The sequence below is a fragment of the Canis lupus genome, chromosome 14, assembly GCF_048164855.1.
Source record: "Canis lupus baileyi chromosome 14, mCanLup2.hap1, whole genome shotgun sequence".
NCBI lineage: Eukaryota > Metazoa > Chordata > Mammalia > Carnivora > Canidae > Canis > Canis lupus.
The window spans coordinates 43,630,017-43,654,260 of record NC_132851.1 but is presented as its reverse complement, the minus strand read 5'-3'; the positions used below and the strand labels follow the sequence as shown (position 1 = coordinate 43,654,260).

General features: G+C 35.0%; 1 long non-coding RNA gene across 4 annotated transcripts in view; it reads right to left on the bottom strand.

Annotated features, from left to right (window-relative positions):
- The window catches only part of LOC140604033 (uncharacterized), a 247,272-nt gene that overhangs the window by 132,246 nt on the left and 90,782 nt on the right, over positions 1–24,244 (bottom strand). The window contains exon 8 of one of the 4 annotated variants that reach the window (XR_012007069.1): positions 4,879–5,123. The exons of 2 other annotated variants lie outside the window; for them this stretch is intronic. This is a non-coding gene — a long non-coding RNA (uncharacterized lncRNA). Of the gene's footprint in view, positions 1–4,878; positions 5,124–15,365; positions 15,515–24,244 lie in introns of those variants that run through there. One more of the 4 variants, XR_012007067.1, reaches the window with a different exon arrangement.

Genomic DNA, 24,244 nt, shown 5'->3' with positions numbered 1-24,244 from the left:
ATACCAGTCAGAATGGCTAAAATTAACAACACACAAAATAACAGGTGTTGGTGCGGATGTGGAGAAAGAAGAACTCTCTTACATTGTTGATGGGAATGCAAGCTGGTGCAGCCACTCTGTAAAACAGTATGGAGATTTCTCAGAAAGTTAAAATTAGAACTTCTTACAATCTAGCAGTTACACTACCAGGTCTTTATCCAAAGGATAAAAAAAATAGTGATTCGAAGAGATACGTGCAGCCTGATGTTTATAGCACCATTATCAGAAATAGTTAAATTATGGAAAGAGCCTAAATAGCCAACAACCAATGAATAGATACAGAAGAGGTGTTATTAGATGCAGATAATTTATTAATACTCGGCCATCAAAAAGAATGAAATCTTGTCATTTACAAGGATGCGGATGGAGCTAGAGAGTATGATGCTAAGTGAAATATGTCAAAGACAAATACCACATGATTTCATTCATATGTGGAATTTTAGAAACAAAACAGACGAACATAGAAGAAAAAATGAAAAAAAGGAGGGGAAAACCAAAGAACAAACTCTTACCTAGAGAGAACAAACTGAGGGTTGCTGGAGAGGAGGTGGGAGGGGTGGGGAGGTGGGTGGATGGGTTAAATAGTTGATAGGGATTAAAGAGTGCACTTGCGATGAGCACCAGATGTTGTATGGAAGTGATGAATCACTAAAGTCTACACTTGAAACTAATATTACACTGCATGCTAACTGGCTAGAATTTAAATTAAAAACAAAAAATAAAAAAAGAAAGAAAAGGAAAGGAAAGAAAAGAAAAGAAAAGAAAAGAAAAGAAAGAAAAGAAAAGAAAAGAAAGAAAAGAAAAGAAAAGAAAAGAAAAGAAAAGAAAAGAAAAGAAAAGAAAAGAAAAGAAAAGAAATCACAACCCTGAACTGTTATTTTCTTCCACAGTAAACTTTTGTTTAAAATGACTGTCCTTTTAAAGTACACTTATCATAATGTGCACTGAGTAATGTATAGAATTGTTGACTCACTATATTATATACCTGAAACTAACATAACACTACACAGTAATTATACTGGAATCAAAATAAAATTAGAAAACAACAATCCTCCCTAATTTCATACTGAAATCTAATAAATGGTGACCTTCATTTTGTCTTGTTGGAAACAGACCAACAAACAGCACCAACAAATCCAAATAATCAATCAGTCAATGATTCTGATTTAGACTCACTGGTTTAGTCTCAAAATTGCTTAATATAGTCATAACTCTACCCACAACATAAAATTCCACTGGGTTGGACAACAGAGAACTCAAGCATTTCCAGTCTCTCCCCAGGATGATCGTGCTGACTAGCTACCCTGATTCTTTCTAGTGAATGCTAAATAAAACGCTAGCCAAAGTCCAGGTAAGCCAAAAAGTTTCTCCTTAGGAAAATCTATATTCTCAGGCTCAGTTAACTGAAAATTGTATACAGATATTAGTATTGCTAAGCACAATATTGAGGAATTGATAGATTTTCTGAGTATCTATTTTGATACTCTGATGCTAAAATCTTGCTTTTAACATTTATCATTATTAGGGATATCTATATCATAACGCCTCTCCATTTTGAGTTAAATGTGTTGTAAGGAGTGAAATAAGATTCCCCATCAACCATTTTATGTTTTAGTAATTAGAAAGGAATATAAATTTTCATCCTGGTTGAGAAATGTTCTAACTCTATTTAAATGAGGACAAATAAAAACTGGTAGAAACTATAAGGATGTAATTAAATGGACAGTGCTTTTAGAAACAATTAAATGCATATTGGAATCCTGACACTTGTGGTAAGGATGAGATGGTAAATCAACTTGTCAGTGAGTAACTAATGAAAATAAACATGGTTACGAGGATTCCTTTAAAATTCAGATAATTGGAGGAGTTGTGCAATCAATCTCTGAGTTTAAATGTCTGCAAAATAGTTTTTCAGAATCATTAAACTACCGTGCTGAACAGCAATAAGGAAGATACGCTGTGTGGCCAGGTTAAAACTGAAAATGGTACAATTCAAAATGTGATATAGGTAATAGGTATGTGTAATTTATTCTTTTTCACATGGAAGGGCATTTAAAAGTAATTTCCTGGGAGTATATCTCTTTATCAAAGAGACCTGGTCTCTATGTTATAGTGATATCTTTGTTATTTAGTAGAGGTGCTCTATAAATAGGTCCAAAAACAAAATGAAAAAAAACCACCAATCAGTAAAAATTAAACAGGTAACCTGATCTTATGGGCCTTATAGATTAGTGTTTCACAGCAAGGACTTAATCACATTTCTCTGAATTACCTTCTTGTGAGCATCCTATGTATTGGCATATACCATGGTCTCAAGTCCTCAGAACCAGAGGCATAATAAACCAAGCCAGAAGCTCTACCATATTTTCCTCCACTCTGGTGCTCTTCAAATACAAGAATGTTTTCTCTAAGCCTCACTGAGAGTAATTTTGTGTGGATTGTTCAACATTTCTCCAGGCAATTGGGGTAAAGTGTGTCTAGGGATGAGTCAGGGACTCTACTATGTCTCTTAAAAAAAGCTAATTATACTCTTATGGGATGATAATTACCATCACAGACTGACAATCTCCAAGGTTTGAATGTATTTTGAACATTTAAATAGTCCACGTCCTTTCTGATTCACGAATCTTTTTATGTACAGGGAAATTAGTACTTCTCAGGAGACTACTACATGCCTACAAACAGTTCTTTGTAGTTGTTGTTGTTGGCATGCCTTACTACAAAAGTAAGAACATCATTTCTTATATTGTACTCATATTTATTTCTCTTTAGTCTTGGAGCATAAACTACCTGGAGTAGTATTTCTTACAACATGGCCCCTCAATCAAACTCAACACACTAGCTCCTAATGAAAGCAACAATAAACATTTTTTTTAAGATTTCATTTTTAAGTAATCTACACCCAACATGGGGCTCAGACTTACAACCCTCATATCAAGAGCTGTATGCTCTGCTGTCTGACCCAGCCAGATGCCCTGAAAGCAAAAATAATCTTAATTAAACTTTGCTGAACACAAACATGCGTTAAAAAAATGTTATTCCGTAATATAGACCTAAAAGCAAATAATAATATAATAATAGAGATTTATATTTATAATATTTATAATATATTTCTTTCTAAACTCTTACATTGTATCTGTATCAGTCAGGGCTCTCCAGAAAAGCAGAACCAGTGGGAGATTTTCTATATATATTATTAGTATATATAATTATTTACAAATAGAATTAGAGTTAAATCTTATTTTATGAAATGTTGTATTAAGTAGTTGTCCTGTAAGTTCAAAACCATTTAAAATATAAATTGTACTTGGAAATACCATAAGTGATCATCAATAGTCATGATAGGGGTACGAAGATGCGTGAGGTAAGGGGATGGCTCTCTATTGTAATCACTTACCATTTTCAATAGACATGTATTTTACAATTCCATTTGGAAATTAACCAAATTTCTAAAGTATACTGGGCACAACTTTTCAGTACTAAAAATCCCAGTGTCTCTCCAACCATCTTGGGTCTCAAGATTAATTTGAGAGGTATTGCAGAGATGGAAATCTAAAATTATAAGTATAAATTTAAGTGTGTATACAGACAGACAGACAGACAGACACACACACACACACACACACCTGTTAGGGAACAGAGGAAGAGCCTAAGTGGAATATAATTGAACCAGGATGATCAATTGTAATAGAGGGCCGCACCTAGGAGAGGGATGCTCTTGAATGGGGAATAGTTTTACTAAAGTTGGAATTGACATCGTCAATGGAATAAGAGACAAACAGCAAGACAGAGATACATTTTCCCCAAGGCCAGGAGGGATATTCTCTAACAAGGAGATTCCTACAGTGATTATTTTCGTCTTATTCACTCTCCCTGTGGGGCGCTCTATAGTTATTTCATAAAGAAATTCTACTTTCCCTTACCATGGTTTTCTTTTTCATTTTAAGTCCAAATATTAGTCTTTCTGGCAGAGAAGGCAGAAACAATTAGCAACTGAACAATTCTTCAAGGAATTGTGTAGAAAAAGCTTCCAAATCATGAATGTATAGTTCTGTTTTGTTCACTGGATTTTAACCCACGCAATTTATTCATATAAAAATATTTACATAGATGTTTAACAATTCTTTCTATACAGATGGCAAGAGATCTACCGAAAGTACACACACTCTTATATATGACTTACCAGCATTTTCCAGATCACCCAGAGGTTACTATTAACTGTAACATTATAGATCTATGGCAAATTTTAGGTCATTTCTTCTAGGACAGAAAAAAAAAAACAAAAAAAAAAAAACCTTAGACTCTTCACCTTTCATTTCCATAGTAATGAAAAAGAATATGGAGCAAGAGAATTTGGTGCTCAGAAATATTAGCTACTATTTACATGAGATGTCCAAGGGAACATTGTGAGGGAATCTTAAGGCTAAACGAGGCTAAAAACACCAGTTATTTAGCCAAGTTTTCCAAGACCAGGACAAAGAAAACAATCAGTGAGCCAAAAGGCAAAGCAGAATGCAGATGAGCGAGTTAAATGAAGCCATTAAAACAGAAACTGAGCAGAAATAAAGGAAAGTTAGACAATGAGAACAGGCAGTTGCGTATGGAGTGGGCTGAGCTGGAATTGTACCTGGAACAGATAACGGCCACCTGAGAAGAACCCAAACAAGTGTGTCTATTGAATCATGTCATGGATATATGTGGCTTTCATCAAGATGAATGGGTAACCTACCTGTCATTCCAGCAAACTGCACCTAGAAGTATTCATAAAACTGCAGGACTTTGTGAGGCACCGTAGGATGCCGAAGGTAATGACGGTATTTCAAGTGCCCCAGTTTGTCTGAAAGACTATCTTTTACTCTTCACCCTCTTTCAAAAGGCAAAAGGGCGACCAAAAGGTCTTTCATACCTACTTAGGTAGGACAGTAACATTGACCATGACGGATCATTGCCTGGAGTCCACACCTAGTCAAATATTCCAATTTTCTTATCCTTCCTCTTCATGAAAATGTAGAAACCTCACAAGAGATGCCAATAGACAGAAGAGGTTGTGGACTGTTCATTTCCAACACACCAGGCCGTCACTTCTGAAAGTGCAAACACATATTAGGGCATTTACAGATGACTGAGAAAGCCAAGGGTAGTTTCAGATTACCAAATCAGAAGAGGTGGGAGGAAAGGAAAGTAGTTAAATACTGAATCTTAGTTACAGAACCAAAATATTTAATTTAAATAATGTAAACATGCTTAAAGTTCTTCTCTCTCCGTTTCTGGAGAGAGGTACCTGACAGCTTGCACAAACCTCTACTTACCCCCTTGGGCTTCTAGGAAAGGGGGGAAAAACTACCTAAAGCAAGTAATATTTTGACTGTCGAAGAATTATGTCAATGTGCAGTGTTCTGAGAACTTGTTCAATACAAAGAAAGTAAATAGTCTCCTTGAAGTTTTTCAAACTTCAAAGATAGGTGACCAAGGACATCTCATACTTAGCAGGACATCATAGGGGATTTTATTAAAAATATGCTGTGTAATGTTATGGAAAAGAATTATTCATCCTTAATAATGCATATTTAATATATGGGAGATATATAGGTACCTTAGGGAACTCTAGCCTGGGGCATAATTTAATCAAGATAAATTTAAAATCCCTTAGATTGAGAGATGTCGTCTTGTTTACCGAAAATGCCACATGTAGTTGAAGCACTGACATCCCTTCTAAGACATTAGTTTTATATAACAGAAAATGTCTCCTGCTTCCTGGACAAAAGTGCATGAGGCCTCATGTCCTATTAAGCTGAAAGCATGAGTTACAAAATGAATTAAAAAAACAAAAGGGAAATAAAAGGGGGCTTTAGTATTTTTTACAAGGACAGCAAATCTCTCAGATTCAGAAGGGAAGAAAACATTCATTCATAACAGTCTGTTTTCAAGCGCTTGTCTCATCACCCATATTTGGTTATGAACTGTCATTTCTGTTGCACCTTTTGTTCTCTCGGGTAGTGGTGGCTAATATGAATTATTCTTTAATTTATAAAAGAGGTTATCTTTCTTTTTAAGTTTTTTTTCTTTCTGTAGCACTTAAAAAAAAATACCATTGAGAGTCAAGAGAACTTTCCACCTCTATTCTCATGACTGTCAAAATATATTCTGTTCTTCTTTACAATAGCATTACACCAAACAACTATCAACATTCTTCCTCCAATTGTACACAATATATTCATATCCATGCAGAATGGGAATAAGTTAAAAGTCGTTTCCAAATGCCTAAAATCTTGACGTCAATGTAACAGCTATATGAATCAGATTTGTGGGTGAGATTTTTACCTGGTTCCAGAAATGGTGAGCAAGTTAGTGATTCTTAGGTTCCTCATATTTAAAATTAGAAAAAGAAAATGAATAAAACCGTTTTCACAGAAAGAAGCAAAGGTTTGCAGCATTTTTTCACTAATATCAGTAGCATCACATGTGTGAACTGCGTTGATGGTTTAAGACCAATATCCTGATTCATCCTCTTTGTAAAAATGGTAACATTAGGCTTAATGGTAACATTAGACTTGAGTATTATTCAAAATGAATTATTAAAAAATAAACAACTGTACTTACACACTGAGACATCTTTGCAAACATTATAGGATGGGCATGTGGACATATGACATTGTTCTGTCTTATGTATTCAAAAATGGGAAAACTAAATGGAGGATAATGCATATTTGTTTTGGACTCCAAACAATTTTAATTTTATAAATTCAGTGTTGGAGCTACTTTATATGAATAACTGTACTGATTTCCACACTGTGAATATCAAATAGGCATTATTAATTATTACTGCCATTGCACAAATGAGAAAACAATCTCTTGAGAGATTTTTACTCTAGTCACATAGATAAGAAAGAGGGGAACACAACACGAACCCAGATCTAAGTTTAATGGGAATCTTCCACTGTACCTCAATGCATTTAATGAATATCTAGTTAGTATCAGTTGAAGAAAGAGATCACAAATGTAATATGTTACACACATGCAACCTCCTACTGGAAATCTCCTGATAACTAACAGAAATCTCATAGTGTGTCGAAAATCAAGGTAACTACCAAACATCTCCTCACACACACCGCCACTGAAACAACACAAAACAAATTTTCTTGAATGGTTCTCCTCATCTCAATAAATGGCACCACAGTGTGCCCCTGAAAACTCTGCCCCATATCCAGAGGTCAACCTTTCCATCACTCTCTAAGTCCCAATATTCCCATTTGCCTCTTTTTCTACTGTAAACTCTAGCCAAAGCCACTTCCTTTCTCCTTTAGAATATGACAAGCATCCCCAAACCTGCCTCCCTACTTCCCTATGTGTCAACCCCTCCCTCAGTGATCTATTTTCACAGTAGCCATAGTGATATTTTGAAAAATCACAAGGTCTTGGCTCCTTTTTTGTTTTTTTTTGTTTTTTGTTTTTTGTTTTTTTTTAAACAGGGTGAAAGAGAGAGAGGGCCGGGGGAGAGGGAATGAGGGAATCTTTTAAGCAGGCTCCATGCCAGTGTGGACCTCTCCACACGCAGCTCTATCTCACAACCCTGAGATCATGATCTGAGCCAAAATAGAGTCAGATGCTTAAATGACTGAGCCACCAAGGCACACCGAGACTCTTGGCTCTTGATTTTCTACTTCCCACACACTCTGCTATGATTCCTTGGTTGCTTTTCCATTGCTAACAAGTCAAAAAAAAAAAAAAAAAACTCCTTTATGATGAACAGAGATCCAAATTTGATATTTTCCTGTCTACCTCTCCAGCTACACTTCCCAGCATTCCTTTCTTTTCTTGTCTTAGTTCTGGTTGTTAGAAAAAGCCTAGATTGAGTGGCTTAAAAAGTAGAAATTTATTTTTCGTAGTTCTAGAGGCTGGGAAGTCCAAGATCAGAAATGCCAGCCTGGTTATGTCCTGGTGAGAACCTGCTTCTTCACTTACAGATGGTTATCTTCCCATCATGTTCTCACTTGGTGGAGAGAGCAGGGGAAGAAACCTCTCTTGTGTTTCGTCTCATAAGGGTCCTAATCTCATTCATGAGGGCACTACCCTTATGACCTAACTACTTCTCAAAATCCCCATCTCCTAGTACCATCACACTGAGGAGGTAGGATTTCAACAAATGAATTTGCTGGTGACACGAACCCTTAGTCCATAAAACTGATTCCTACCCCAAAGTTTCTCGATCACTTTCCCAATTTGGGGAATATGCCGTCCCTTTTCCAGTCTATGACTCTACATGTGTGCGTCTTCTCTCTTTCTAGAATATCCTTTCTCTAGTCCTTTGTATAGTTACTATTCCTTAGAAATCTCAGCCAAAAATTTCCTGACTCATCTTAGTTAATGAAAATTGTTTGCCTGCTTACGAGCTACCTCTTCACTTTATTTCCCCCATTATCTTCAATTATTATTTCCTATTTATTTTCTTGTTTATTGTGTCTCCCTAAGATCAAGGTCAAATTCAAACTTGTATTCTCAGCTCTTGTCAAATGCTAGATGACCACACAATTATTATATCAGCTAAAAGTAAGAAAAAAATGAGGGGGACAACACCAAATACTGGCAAGAAATATATGGATGATGAAATCACATCATTCATATATTGTTGGTGAAACCACAAACTGGTACAGCACTCTGGAAAACAGTTTGGCAATTTCTTTAAAAAACTAAAACATATGCTAAAATACTACCCAGCAATTGTACTTCCGGATATTTATCCCAAAGAAATAAAAATCTGCACAGAATCTTCCATACCAGCTTTAATTTTAAAAGCCCAAGGCTGGAAACAACCAAAATGTTGGATATGTGAATGGTTAAACAAATTGTGGTACATCTATATGATGGAATACCACTCAGCAATAAAAAGAAATAAACTGTAATGTATAGAATTGTCGAATCATTATATTGTATACTCAAAAGTAATTCAACACTCTATGTTAATGATACTTCAATTAAAATTTTTTGAAGGAATAGATTACCGAACCATGCAGTAAACTGGATGGATCTTAAAGGTATGCTGAGTAGGGGAAAAAAATAATAAAAAGTTCTCATATCCCATATGTAACTTTTAGAAATTAATATGAGGTAAAAAACATATTAGTGATTTCCACGGGTTAGGGATGATGTAGGGTTTGGGGTGGGTGTGACTATACAGCATTAGGGAGAGCATCATGGTGATGGAACAGTTCTATATCTTGATTGCAAGATCAAGATGATCTTGATGAATTTACACATATGAACAACTGAGGTAGAACTATGTGCACACATTGTGCCTATGTCAAATTCCTGTTACTGATATTTTATTCTAATCATAGAAGGTGTAAAAAAAAAAAAAAAGAAGGTGAATCTACTGGAGGAAACTAGGTAAAGGGAATATGAAATCTGTGTAATACATCTGAAATTTCCTGTGACTCTACAATGATTTCAAAATAAAAAGATTAAAAAAATGTTGTGTTCAATAAACAACTATAGCTAAATTTATAGAATGTGTACTGTATGCGAATATTTTATATACATTAATTCATGTATAATGATCAATAATAGGATCATATTGACACTGCTGTTATCATCCCTAATTTACAACCTAGTAGTTTACTCTAAGTCACGCAGCTGCTATGGGGAAGACTCACAATTTTAAGCCAAGCAGTTTGGCTTCAGAGAATGTGTTCTTAATCACGACACTATGCTTCACAAAAAATGATTCTTGAATGAAGGAATAAATAGGATTTTTAAAAAAGAAACAGATGTATTTCCTCAAAGGAGAGGCATCATACAAACTTTTGGACAAACACAGGTTGACTTTAACATCCCCTCTCCATTCAAATCTTTGTAGTTTTACATTGATGAGAAAAAGAAAAATCGAGCTAAGGAATACAATGCTACATATCCTCTATTATCAAATTCTCAGAATTCCCTGATTAGACTATCCTAGAGGTAGAAATTTTTCATACTTTTGGAAAGCTTGTTTTAGTCGCAATGTTTCTGGAAATGCAATCACCATAATGAGTGCAAATACATGTAATACTTGATAGATACCAGCCCAGAAAATAAGAAGAACTTAGTAAAAACAAGAGGGCTGATTCTGTTATATCTGCCATCTAGTCACTCAGGATTTACCTTCTTTAACACATTACTTATCATAATCCAATTTTATCTATTTCCTAAAAGAATTGTCCACATTAATCATATGGATTTATTCACATTTTTCCCCTCAAAATGCTGGATGCATTTTTTCCTGAATCACCTAGTCTATTACTGTCAATATTCCACATGGATGAACTACATTCATACATTTCCTGAAAATATTGGTTAAATTAATAAAGAAAATACCTGGTCAATGTTTTCAAGAGTTCAAAGTCTACTGAAAGGAATAGAGACAAAGAGGGAATATTAATGCAAGGTGATGCATATTCTCAATTATTCTTTTTTTCAGCTTTATGGAAATATAACTTTTAATTGTATAAACTTAAGGTGTCTAATATGAATTTGATCCACAGAAATATTGTAAAATTATCTTCGCATATGGTTAGTTAACACAGTCTTCCTCACCTAATTATAACAGTTTTTTTTGTGTGTGTGTGTGGTGAGACATTTAAGATCTACATTCTTAGCACATTCAAGCTTTTTTTTTTTTTTTTTTTGAGAAAGAGATAGGGAAGAGGAAGAAGGATAAGGAGGGAGAGAATATTAAGCAAAGAATATTAAGCATACCCAGCACGGAGCCTGATGAGATCATGACCTGAGCTGAAATCATGAGTTGGACACGTAGCCAACTGAAGAACCCAGGTGCTGCTGTGGTGCAGCACTTCTAACTACGGTACCCTACTGAATGTAGGATACCCAGCACATATCCATCTTATAACTAGAAGTTCATACCCTATAAATAACATCTCCCTATTTCCTCCACTGCCCAGTTCTTAGTCATTCCTCATCAAATTCTCTATAAACTTTAAGAGACATTTTAAGATTCCTCATACAAGTGAGGTCATACAGTACATGCCATTATCTGACTTATTTCCCTTAGCACAATGCCCTCAAGATCTAATCATGCTGTCAACAATGGCAGGATTTATTTCTTTCTGTGGCTTAGTAATATTCCATTATATATATCATATTTTCTTCGTCCATCCACCCGTGGACACTTTGGTTACTTCCATGTCTTGGCTATTGTGAATAATGCTGCAATGAATATGGGAGTACAGATATCTCTTCAAAATAGTGATTTCATTTCCTTAGGTTGTATTCCCCTAAGTGGGATCATTAGATCACACAACAGCTCTATTTTTTTAATTTTTTGAGGAACCACGGTACTTTTCTCCATAATGGCTATATCAATTTACAGTCTCACCAATAGTACACAAGGGTGCCCTTTTCTCCACATCCTTGAAAATACCAACTACTATCCTTTTTGTAATAGCCCTTCTAGCACAGGTGAGGTGATATCTCGTTGTGGTTCCGATTTCCATTTCCCTGATAGGTAATGCTGTTAAGCATCTTTTCATGTATTTCTTGGAAATGTGGATGTCTTCTTTGAAAAGGGGCTATTCAGGTCCTATACCCATTATTAATTATTTTTTTGTTTTGTTTTTTTGGTGGGGGCTAATTGAATGAATTCCTTATATATTTTGGATGTTAATCCCTTATTGGTTATATAGATTACAAGTATTTTCTCCCATTCCATGAGTTGCCTCTTCATTCTGTTGATTGTTTCTTTTGCTGTGAAGAAGCTTTTTAGTTTGGTGTAGCCACGTTTATTTTTTCTTTCATTGCTTTTGCTTTGGGTGTAAGAGGCAAAAAATCACTGGTTAAGACCAATGCCAATTAGCTTTTGCTCTGTTTTCTTATAAGAGATTTACAGTTTCAGGTTCTACATTTGCCTTTAATCCATTTCCAGTTAGTTTCTGTAAGTGGTGTAAAATAGGGATGTTGTTTCATTCTTTTACATATGAATAACCAGTTCTGCAAAGAACATCTCTTGAAAAGATTAACCTTCCCTACTGAGTATTTTTGGTTCTCTTGCCAAATATTAGTTGATCATATGTGGAGGTTTATTTCTGAGTTCTTTATTCTCCTCCAATCGTCCATGTGTCTGTTTTTATGCCAGTACCATACTGTTTTGATTATTTTAGTTTTTATAGTATAGCCTCAAAACAGGCAATGTGATGCAGCTAAGGTGATGCTTTGTTCTTTCTTCTCAGGATTGCTTTGGCTATTTGGGGGTTGTCAATGGTTTCATACAAATTCTAGGGTTTTTTCTATTTCTGTGAAAAATGCCATTAGTATTTTGATAGAGATTACACTGAATCTGTAGAACACTTTGGGTAGTATGGACATTTGAAAAATGTAAAATTCCAATCCATGAACACAGGATATCTTCCCCTTTATTTGTGTTTTGTGCTATTTGTTTCATTAATGTCTTATGGTTTACAGAATTTTCACATCTTCACTTAAATTTATTCCTAAGTATTTTATTGTTTTTGATGCTTCTGTAAATGTAATGGTTTTATTTTTCAGATATTTTATTGGTGGTATATGGAAAGGCAACTATTTATTTTCTATATGTTGATTTTGTGTCCTGCAACTTTACTGAATTCATCTATTAACACTAAGAATTTTTCTGTGGAGTCTTTTAGGGTTTCCTATATATAAAATCACCTCATCCACAAACAATGATGATTTTACTTCTTCCTTTCCAGTCCCCTTTCTTTCTTTTTCTGCCTAATTGCTCTGGATAAGAATTTAAGTCCTACTTTGAAAAAGTTGTGAGAGTTGGCACCCTTTTCTTACTTCTTGACCTTAGAGGAAAAGCTTTAGCTTTTTACTGTTATGTATGATGTTAGCTGTGTTTAAGTCACATATGGCCTGTATTGTGCTAAGGTTTGTTCTTCCCATACTCAATTTCTTGAGAGTTTTTCCTTTTTTTTTTTTCTTTTTCATGAAAGGGTGTTGAAATTTCATCAGTTTTTTTCTGCATCTATTTTAAGGATTATATGTTTTATCTTTCACTCTATCAACGAAGTGTATAATGTTTATTGATTTGTGTATGTTGAATCATCCTTGCTTCCCAGGGATAAATCCTACTTGATGATAGTGTATGATCCCTTTGATGTGCTAGGGAATTCTGTTTGCTAGAATGCTGTTGAGGATTTTTATGTCTGTATTCATCAGGGATATTGGCCTGTAGTTTTCTCTTGTGTCTTTATCTGGATTAGGTAATCGAGTAATGCAGATTTCATAAAATGAGTTTGGGATTATTTTCTCTCTTCAGTTTTATTTTTGGAGAATTTGAGAAAGGATTAGCATTAATTTTTTTTAAATGTTTGGTAGAATTTACCAGTGAAACCATCTGGTCCTGAACTTTTCTTTTGGGGGATTTTTTTTTAAGTTACTCCTTCAATCTTCGTAGGTATTATTGGTTTGTTCAGATTTTCTGTTTATTCATGATCCTGCCTTGGAAGGTCATGCTTCTTGAAATGTATCTATTTCTTATAGGTCATCCAATTTTTTGGCATAGAATTGTTCATAGTAGTCTTCTATGATTCTTAGCATTTCTGTGGTGTCAGTGTAATGTGGCCTTTTTCATCTATAGTTTTGTTGATTTGAGTCTTACCTTTTCTTTCTTGGTTAGTCTAGCTAACCATTTTGTTTATCCTTTTAAACAATCAACTGTTATTTTCATTAATGTTTTTCTACTGTCCTAATGTCTATTTCATTTATTTTTGAAAATTTTATTTATTGATTTTAGAGAGAGATAGAGAGGAGAGCAAGAGCAAAGGGAAGGGGAGACGGAGAAAGAGAATCCAAAGCAGACTCTGTACCACTGCCACAGGGCTTGATCCCAGGACACCAACATCACAATCTGAGCCAAAATTAAGAGTCAATCACTCAACGAAATGAGCTATCTAGGCACCTCTCATTTATTTCTGCTCAAATATTTATTATTTCCTTCCTTCTGTCAATTTTGGGCTTAGTTTGTTATTCTTTTTCTAGTTCCTTTAGGTGTTGACATCTTTCTGGTCTTTTTATGCATGAATTTGTAGCTATAAATTTCTCTTTGGGAACTTTTGCTTTTGCTGTATCCCGTAAATTTTGGCATGTTGAGTTTAGTATGTTGTTTTGTTTGTCCCAAGATATTTTTTCCTTATGTTTTCTTTCTTGACCATTTGAATATTCAAGAGTGTGTTGTTTAAGTTCCATATATTTGTGAATTTTTCAGTTCTCCTGTTATTGATTTTTAGTTTGTATCACTGTGATCAGAAATGGTACTAGATATGATTTCACTCTTCTTAAATGTGTTAAGGCTGCTTTATAGTCCAACATATGATCTATTCTGGAGAATTTTCCCTGTTCACTAGAGAAGAATGTATATTCTGATGCTGTTGGATGGAATATTCCATATATATTAAAAATCACTTGGTCTACAGTGTTATTCAGGTCTACCGTTTCCCTCTTCATTTGCCATGTGAATAATTGATCCACTGTTAAAAGTGATGTTTTGAAGTTCCCTATTATTGTTGTCCATATCTCCCTTTCATTCCCTTAATATTTGCTTTAAATATTTAGGTCCTCCAACGTTGGAATGGACACATAATTGTCATATCCTCATAATGAATTGACCCTTTACTTACTATTTCTGTCTCTAGTGAATTTCCATTACTTGCTTGAACAATTGGGAGAATTGTGCCCTTTTTCTAATAAATGTATTAATAAACTTGAGAATAAACAGATGCTTGATTTCCCCTCCCAGATTTAACATATTATATTGTTTATTTAAATGTAGGAGGATTGAACAAAAATCTTCATAATTGTGTGCAATACAGAAAATGATTGAAGTAGATGAAAGTGCAACTAACTAGAAATTATCAAAAACTACCTTAGTTAAATCAGTAATAAAAATGAAATTATTATTATATACCAGATACCTTATTTTACAAGCTATTTATATTGGAACAACATATTCTACCTATGACTTAAGTTCAGGAAAAAAAGGACAGTAAAAAAATGGTATCATACACAAAGAAGGGTAACTCACATTTTTAGTCTAACAACAAATAGTGTTTACAGAACAAGTTGTAGCTCATTCTGCGATACAAAACAATCCTGAGGGTTTTTCTTTTTCACCTTCAAATCAAAATTCAAATTAGAATCAGAAATGAAATGATGTTCTTATTTCAGCAATGAATACATAAGTGACTTGATTTTTCTTAAGACCGCATTTTTTAACGTTCATCTGGGTATAACACTCTAAAGAGTCCCTTTCAATCCTTAAAAGATATGCAGTTTGTGAATGTAAAACACACCTTTTTCAGCTCCACTTATTCTGCAGAAGGACCTTTCCATATCAAGGATTAACACAATATGCATCATGGGTTCAAAAATTTCAATTTGCAGCTATCCTTAGCAAATAATGAGAACCATCTGGACTGATTGATGTGGAGATTGAAAGTAATTGATCCTGCAATTGAGAAGCTTTTATGAAACATGAAATTAAACAAGATGATATTAAGCATTCTAAAGTTCATCGGAATGACACACCAATGTGTTACCACTAGCTGTTCATTTTCTTTATATAAAAAAGCCCTGACTGGAAAAATATAACAGAAATAGAAGCTAAAAATAAAAAATCTAGATATTGATGTATTGATCAAAGGTCCACAGCTGGTTTACTTTGTTACAAAAAAACATTCTATGTGGTGCAAAAGTCTTTGATTTCTTGACAAATGTCACTTGCAGGTGAGACATTATTAATGGAATTATAATTACTAATATGCACAGATCACCCTTAAAAAGAGCAAATTATAAAAAAAATAAAAAAATAAAAAAGAGCAAATTATGTATAAAAGAATTAGCAATAACTTAACCTTTGAATAAAAGTTTACATTATTTCAGATCCTTTTCTTGCTATCTTCCTCTTTGAAAAAAAAAAAAAAAGTGCTTCAGAAGGCCAGTTAAATATTGCCTGATTTTCACAGCAAACTTTGAGGTAAACAGAGTTTATTCTTCCCACTTTAAAGATAAATAGCTAAATCTCCCAGAAACTCTATCATTTGCTCTAGGCTAGGTGAATGGTAGACTGAGCTAAGAATCCAAAGTTTTTATATTTTAAATTTATAGCCTAAAATGTATTCTAGTATATCACATTGCTTCTTGATAAGGAAACACAGACAACTGAAAGCATAAATATTGCTTTGCTAGAAAGTTTTTTTTCCCCAATATTCCATATCGCTAATGATTCCGTTTATTTCCCTGTATAAAAAGACATTTATTTAGGGGAATTATTCCACATTTGTGTTGTATTTAACTACATCACTAACTTAGACATCATTCACAAATCTCCAACATAAAAGGACATCTGGCACCAGTGGCCAGTGTGACTCCAGCTTGAAAGAGAAGGCAGGCAATCTGTGACCTAAGGAAGACATCTGAGAATTTATGAATGTTCAGGAAGTAGTGTAAAAGAAAAAGATCTGAGCCTGGTAGAAAGCTACCATTTCTGGAGATGCTTAACGCTACAAGTATCTTCTCAAAATCGGAGCATAAGGTACAACAACGGCATCCTATGATATAATCTTGGACATCATTCTCAGTAAGGAGCACTATAAAATGTGACAAATTTTAAAATGTGACCAAGAAAGAAGCTAAGAATTCTTTGTTGTACATCTCAGTGCTGAAAGGAAAATAACCTAGCTTGACATCCAGAAACATAATCATGTATTCAGAAAGATGAATATTAATATTTATATTACATTAAAAACAAATCATATAATGTATAGTCATGGAATTATGCATATTTACATAGGGAAGCAATATCCTTTTTGTTTCTCGTAAGCTGCTAGGGAGGTTTCATGTAGAAAATGCGATTTCATAAGCAATGCTAAGAAAAAACACCTCTCGTGAGATTGTGGAGAAAATAGCATATTTCAGAAATAAAACACTCCCTGAGGAAGCTCAGGGGCAAGAAATAATGCATCAATAGATGTGTCCATCCAAGTAGTGAGTCTACCCCATTCTGTTTCATCTATCTAGACAATCATAACAAAATTTGGGGCTCTCGGATGTTGGCTGTCTCCCTAATGTGGGTGTCCCTGCAGAAGCCAGGGTCAAGCACCCTGACTAGAGACGCCCTTTAGCCAATGAGCAAATTAGAATGAATTGTCATTCACTCTTACACTCATCTCTTTGCTGCCTTATTGGACCAAACCTGTTTCTCAAACTATGTAGGAAAAAAAAAGTGCACAAATAAAAGTGAAATTTATAACCTGCTTGAAGCTGGATGAGAAAAGGAAACCATGAGTTCCTGCTTCTTCAAAGAAATGTCTATTACGTTCCTCTTCCAGCGTAGATTTACCCTTGGTCATAAGTGCTAAAAACAAATGAAAACTCAAGAAAGAATGACCTAGTCTCTACTTCATCCCCCCAAAAAGTTTTAATTAGTTTCCTTGGGAGATATCTCTAATTTTATCAAAATTAAATAAAGGTTATAACTGCTACTATATATTGTGTCAAATATGCCCAATATATTCTAAACACTTTTAATACTTTTTACATATTATTAATATTCATGTTGTTGTTAAAATTGTCAAGGCATACCGGGTGAATATCAATTCTAGAAGTAGATGCTATCATTGACTCCACACGAGGGAATTCAGAAACAGAGAAATTGAGAAATTCTCCAAGATTTTCTAGCTATTAGGTAGTAGACCAGATGTTCAATACAATTTGGCTTCAGAGACTGGTTTATTAATTTCCCTGTTATATCTGCTATTAGACCTTCAATTCTTTATGCAGCAAAAAGGTGTGAGGAGCATTAAATATTAGCCGATAAGCAAACTGCTATAACAAATTAAAGTGAAAGATGTATAATAATTCTCACACAGTATGAACACTGTTCTACAGGAGTCCAGGGCTGGTGTCTGACCAGCAAGTTCAGGAAGTGATTCAGGGCCCCTAGGATGATCCATTTTATGGCACTGCCTGTCCTTTTATTGGACTTTATTATCATCTTCACCCAGGCCATGGAAGGAGAAGAGCAGAAAGAAGGCCTATCTGCAGTTTTAAAAGCCTTGGCCCAGAAATGGTACATATCATTTTCAGGCACATGCCATTGACAAGAACTTGTCACATAGTCACACCTAATTTGGAAACATACTCTAGTTATGTGCAGAGGAAGAAAAGGAAACTGATTCTGTAGAAACTTAACCATCTCTGCCATAACCAACCAACCACGAGAAGATCCGATGATTTGATTTGTTTAAAAGTTTACTGAAACTGAAAACACTACCAATATATAGTCATCTATGAAAAATAGTAAATTTTTAATATTAACAATTAAGTCACCATGTGCTATCAAAATTCCATATTAAAATTATAAATTATGTCTCAAGTGAATGCTAGTGTATATTTAATATTGTAGGATTCTGCTGAGGATTAATTGAGCCTGTTGGCATATCCTGTTTAGTTCTGAGTTCCCCTGAACTTAATCAGGTAAGTTTGATTTTGTTTGAAATTTTCAGTTAAATGTGAAATTGAAACAATTTCTCCCCATACATAAGGATTTAACTAAATAACAGTTGTGAGTAAAGTGTTTAAAATATGTGGGGTAAAGCATAAAACTTTTCCACCTAGAGACATTCAGTTGTAAAAGCAAAAAACTTCATCTCCATAACCTCATTAGTTGGCTTACAACAAAATTGTTTTATCCCTTTCTCATAAGCACTAAAACAGACAAGAGAGTTGCCATTTCCTATAGGACACTGAAATATTCGGATTATGGGTCAGTATAATAAGCCCAAGTCTGATGTTCACACCTCAGCTTGGTGGATCCCAAACATGTGGCCTTGGTTGAGTTTCTGAATTTCTTTGATCTCATTTCAATAATTCATAAAAAGAAAGCAAAATATGTGCTTTGAAAGTTTATTGTGAGGACTGAGAAAACATATAAGATGACCCAGTACAGCAGTGTCTAGGCGACTGGGTTCCTTTCCTTTAGTGTCTGCCTTTGGCTCAGGTCATGATCCCAGGGTGCTGGGATGGAGCCCGACCTTGGGCTCCCTGCTCTGTGGAGACTCTCCTTTTCCCTCTTCCTCTGACCCTCTCCCCTGCTTGTGCTCTCTCTTTTTCTCTCTCTCAAATAAATAAATAAAATCTTAAAAAAAAAAAAAAAAAAAGACCAAGGTCCTTTTGTCTGAGTGGTCCATTAGTAATATTTGCTTTCTTTCCAAAATCTCATCCTCATATTCTTCCCCACATCTCATTCCCAAGTCCTCCTCACACTGCCTGTTTACTTAGAGAGAATATGCTCACCCTCACCTTCACTTTTACCGGCAGAAAAAAACAAAAAAAACAAAAAGCTGAGTTTTAAAAATACAAGTAGAAAGTAATTAGGGATTTAATTTGTCATTTTTAATTATGTCAATATATTTACTTGGTATTGATTAGCTTACACCAGCAGTGCAATTATTAATCTTGATTTAATAATTATTATTTTTAAAGACTTTATTTATTTATCCATGAGAGACCCACAGAGAGAGAGAGAGGCAGAGACACAGGCAAAGGGAGAAGCAGGTTACCTGCAAGGAGCCCGATGAGGGTCTTGATCCAGGATCCCGGGGTCACACCCTGGGCCAAAGGCAGATGCCCAACCAGGTGCTGAGCCATCCAGGCATCCCTAACCTTGATTTATTTAATTCACATAGAAGCTTAAAAGTTTGCAATGTTGTCACAAGCATTAATTAATTCCGGTATCTGTAGTATAATAGTATTACAGTATAATTAGTAGTTTAACAGTATAATCAGCATTATATGCATTAAGATTAGAGGAAACAAAGCATGATACACATCATTTCACTTGTGACTAATGAGCAATGGTATCCTGTCTCCTAATCCCAGTCCGGGGCTACTACCAGAACACAGCTGCTTCCCCTGCATACATCGTCATAAGTATCATGCTATAATATTTATTTCATACAATCATCACACTCAGGTATAAATTATTTTTAAAAGGCTTTTTAAAGGATTTATTTATTTTGTCAGAGAGAGAGAGAGCATGTGCAAGAAGGGAGGATGGGCCGACAGAGAGGAAGAGGAAAAGAATCTCCAGCAGACTCTACACTGAACATGGGAACCAAAGTGGGGCTCGATCTCACGACCCTGAGATCATGACCTGAGCCAAAACCAAGGGTTGGACGCTTAATCGGCTGAGCTACCCAGACGTCCCTACATTATATGAATATTCATTTTATCAGGGAATAATTTTCTAACGGAACACAGGAACACAGAATGAGATCACTCACAAAACTTGGTTCATAATACACTGTAATTATTGATCTGAATCTGAGCCCTTTTTATTCTATTTATTTATATATTTATGTATTTTTAAAAATATATAAGGAGCACTTGTGAATTTAGTACCAAATCCAATAACTAGATCTTGAAAAATAATTTACATGTACTCATGTGCTTCATGTGTTTTTCCTTATCCTGCCGCAGAAGTATTTTAGTAGTTGTTTTATGTTTGTAGGCATGTGCCCGTGAATGTGTGTATGTGTGTGTACCATAAATCAAAAAGAAGCGGACAAACAACAGCACGATGAATGAGAGGCTTAAAGAGTCACAGCTACAAAGAGAGGATCTAAATGTCTAATAAGATATGATGATATGCCCAAACTTGTTGTCATGTAAAGGTAACTGAAGTTCATGATGAAAACCGTTTTTTGTCCATTTGATTAGAAATAATTAATATTAATTCTTCCAATCTATGAGCTTGGAATATTTTTCCATCTCTTTGTGTCTTCCTCAATTTCTTTCAGAAGTGTTCTGTAGTTTTTAGGGTATAGATCCTTTACCTCTTTGGTTAGGTTTATTCCTAGGTATCTTATGCTTTTGGGTGTAATTGTAAATGGGATTGACTCCTTAATTTCTCTTTCTTCAGTCTCATTGTTAGTGTATAGAAATGCCACTGACTTCTGGGCACTGATTTTGTATCCTGCCACAGTGCCGAACTGCTGTATGAGTTCTAGCAATCTTGGGGTGAAGTCTTTTGGGTTTTCTATGTACAGTATCATGCCATCTGTGAAGAGGGAGAGTTTGACTTCTTCTTTGCCAATTTGAATACCTTTTATTTCTTTTTGTTGTCTGATTGCTAAGGCTGGGACTTCTGGTACTATGTTGAATAGCAGTGGTGAGAGTGGACATCCCTGTCTTGTTCCTGATCTTAGGGGAAAGGCTCCCAGTGTTTCCCCATTGAGAATTAATATTGTGAAAATGTCAATGTTACCCAGGGACATTTACATGTTTAATGCAATTCCTAACAAAATACCATGGACTTTCTTCAGAGAGTTGGAACAAATAATCTTAAGATTTGTGTGGAATCAGAAAAGACCCCTAATAGCCAGGGGAATTTTAAAAAAGAAAACCATATCTGGGGGCATCACAATGCCAGATTTCAGGATGTACTACAAAGCTGTGGTCATCAAGACAGTGTGGTCCTGGCACAAGAACAGATGCATAGATCAATGGAACAGAATAGAGAATCCAGAAGTGGATCCTGAACTTTATGGTCAACTAATATTCGACAAAGGAGGAAAGACTATCCACTGGAAGAAAGACAGTCTCTTCAATAAATGGTGCTGGGAAAATTGGACATCCACATGCAGAAGAATGAAACTAGACCACTCTCTTGCACCATACACAAAGATAGACTCAAAATGGATGAAAGATCTAAATGTGAGACAAGATTCCATCAAAATCCTAGAGGAGAACACAGGCAACACCCTTTTTGAACTTGGCCACAGCAACTTCTTGCAAGATACATCCATTAAGGCAAGAGAAACAAAAGCAAAAATGAACTATTGGGACTTCATCAAGATAAGAAGCTTTTGCACAGCAAAGGACACAGTCAACAAAACTCAAAGACAACCTACAGAATGGGAGAAGAGATTTGCAAATGACGTATCAGATCAAGGGCTAGTTTCCAAGATCTATAAAGAACTTATTAAACTCAACAGCAAAGAAACAAACAATCCAATCATGAAATGGGCAAAAGACATGAACAGAAATCTCACAGAGGAAGACACAGACATGGCCAACAAGCACATGAGGAAATGCTCCGCATCACTGGCCATCAGGGAAATACAAATCATAACCACAACGAGAATGGGGAAAATTAATTACCTCACACCAGTGAGAATGGGGAAAATTAACAAGACAGGAAACAACAAATGTTGGAGAGGATGTGGAGAAAATGGAACCCTCTTACACTGTTGGTGGGAATGTGACCTGGTGCCGCGACTCTAGAAAACTGTGTGGAGGTTCCTCAAAGAGTTAAAAATAGATCTTCCCTATGGCCCAGCAATTGCACTGCTGGGGATTTACCCCAAAGATACAGATGCAGTGAAACGCCGGGACACCTGCACCCTGAAGTTTATAGCAGCAATGTCCACAATAGCCAAACTGTGGAAGGAGCCTCGATGTCCATCGAAAGATGATGGATAAAGAAGATGTGGTCTATGTATACAATGGAAAATTCCTCAGCCATTAGAAAGACAAATACCCACCATTTGCTTCAACGTGGATGGAACTGGAGGGTATTATGCTGAGTGAAATAAGTCAATTGGAGAAGGACAAACATTATATGGTCTCATTCATTTGGGGAATATAAATACTAGTGAAAGGGAATAGAAGGGAAGGGAGAAGAAATGTGTGGGAAATATCAGAGAGGGAGACAGAACATAAAGACTCCTAACTCTGGGAAACAAACTAGGGGTGGTGGAAGGGGAGGAGGGCAGGCGGTGAGGGTGACTGGGTGACGGGCACTGAGTGGGGCACTTGATGGGATGAGCACTGAGTGTTATTCTAAATGTTGGCAAATTGAACACCAATAAAAAATAAATTAAAAAAGAAATAATTAAAAAGTCAAATGGTATTAAGTTTGAGACATTGGAAAGGAGTAGAATTTCTCATATACTGCTGGGATAAAAATTTTTCAAATACTTTATTAACTGTGACTTTATCTACATTATTTTCTTTGTCCTGGTTCTTGCTCCGGTGAGTCAGCTAGGATATGCACCTCTGTTGTTAACAATAACGTGAGTTTAAAAAAAGTTAAAATAAATTTTAAAATGCATGGTGAGGCAGAAAGTCTTACAAATCTTCCCCATGTACCATCATTCCAAACATGCATACAAATACCCATACTCTTATCTGGCACAGAAACTTTCTGAGTAGTTTCTTGAACTTTTGGGAACTTGAATAGAAATAATTTCACTTTGACAACAGAAGTGCCATAGCATTTAATTGCAATTATTCAACCGTGTTGAATTTAAACCTGGAAGGGGAAAATAAGGGAGTGGAGAAGAAAATACACATATTAATATTTATCATGTAAAATACATATAACCGGGCCCTCTAAAGTTAGGTATGTATGGTTTTATTTATTTATTTTTTGGTATGTATGGTTTTAAAAGTCAAACACAAAATTACATTTCTGTGCTTTCAGAGAACTAAACAATAACATTTCAATATTTTTATTGATAATTGCAAAAATCTTTTGTGAGTTATTATTTAGTGTTTATGAATTGGAACAAAAATGGTATTTGCTGAATTTGGAAAAAAAACCTAATTCATAAAAAGGCAAATGACTGAATATTGCATATAAGTCACAGAGCATAATATTTACTACTATAGACCATATACATGTTCACGTATTTATTTCTATATCTATAATCAGATTAAGATGTTAAAATATTCAAGAGTATCTGCAAATGCAATTGATAAATCTTTATTAAAATATGTATACTTCCTCATTTAAACAACTCTTAGGCTGTCCTTTAAATAGATTCTTTTAGAGGTTGATGATTACAAATTTCATTAATTCTTTCCTTCTGAAATATTTCATGTTTTCATGTTTTCTCATGGCTGATTTTATGTGTCATCTTGATTAGTGATTCTGTTTTTCTCCAGAAGCTTGACTAATACACCCTACAATGGAAAATCTATGCTATAGGGGATTGCCAATCAAAACAACTAAGCAATAAAAGCACTGAACGGCAATAGTTTTAGAAGTGTTTAGTCTTATGCAAGGTAAAACTTGAAAGCCTTGAAACTGACAGTTATTGAACATCAATTCTTTTTCAGTAATTAAATTTAAAATATTTTTACGTACTTTCAGCTTAATTCTCCTAACAAC